This window comes from Amphimedon queenslandica, unplaced genomic scaffold (assembly GCF_000090795.2).
Source record: "Amphimedon queenslandica unplaced genomic scaffold, v1.1 AMPQUscaffold_13496, whole genome shotgun sequence".
NCBI classification, from domain to species: Eukaryota; Metazoa; Porifera; class Demospongiae; order Haplosclerida; family Niphatidae; genus Amphimedon; species Amphimedon queenslandica.
The window spans coordinates 406188-407085 of NW_003546268.1; the positions used below are offsets into that span (position 1 = coordinate 406188).

Sequence of the window (898 nt, forward strand, 5' to 3'; positions counted from 1 at the left end):
ACTCTCATCCGACTCGCATTCAATTCTCTCGACTATCCCAATCGATAAGTCTATAATCACACACACATCTTGCTCACATACATATTGTGCTTATCAATTTCATCATTATTAATATTCACTGTCTCTTCCACTCCAACTCATCTTTTATTATTAAGTGTGTTAACACATACATTTATAGTTGAGTTTTGTAAATTGATTTCTTATTATTACAACGCAACACCTTCAATTCTTCTTTAGTAATCTCTTTCTACACAATAAGTCGAATGATAGTCGCATGTCACTAAACCGTAGTCAGGATTTCCTGCAACTCTCTCATGACGAAGGTAATAATGCAATAGAACACATTAAACGATAGATTGAAAGTTTTTATTGATTTTAAATGTAGGAAATTTGTCTTAAATTCTTCATTCCTGAGATATGGAAGCTCAAACATCGCTTACCGCGACAGTTTACACGAGGTCCTGTTGTCCAGAAAGAGCAGTCAGAGTCTTTTAAACTTAAAGGGACACGTTCACGGAAATAGAATGCACACGTTACTGTAGAGGAAGTAAACATTAAATTGGGCGTGCAACAGATCATTAATTAATAGTTATGACACGTGTTTAGACACGCGTAGAGAGTAGAGACAGCAATCAGTCGCAGAACCGGGAGTAGGCATCTGTAGAACACTTCTCTCGAACAGAATTAGCTCTTTTGCCACCCCAAGATACTCTTTTTAGTGAAGAAACACCAGGAATATTTACAAGTAGCCACTCGAGTAGCCATTTTGCCTTAATTAATAGGGGCGCGGCCGCACGTTATGAATAGTTATCAACACTAAACGTCATCATTAATGATGTCATCTTGAAGAACGGGCCAGTTTTTCAAGATGACGTGCTTCCGTGCATGTGTCCCTTTA

General features: G+C 37.9%; 1 long non-coding RNA gene across 1 annotated transcript; it reads left to right on the forward strand.

The window, feature by feature from the left end:
- Positions 1-224: 224 nt before the first annotated feature.
- LOC109580338 (uncharacterized) lies at positions 225-898 on the forward strand. The gene is made up of 2 exons (XR_002184190.1): positions 225-323; positions 386-898. It is a non-coding gene; the product is annotated as an uncharacterized LOC109580338 (long non-coding RNA).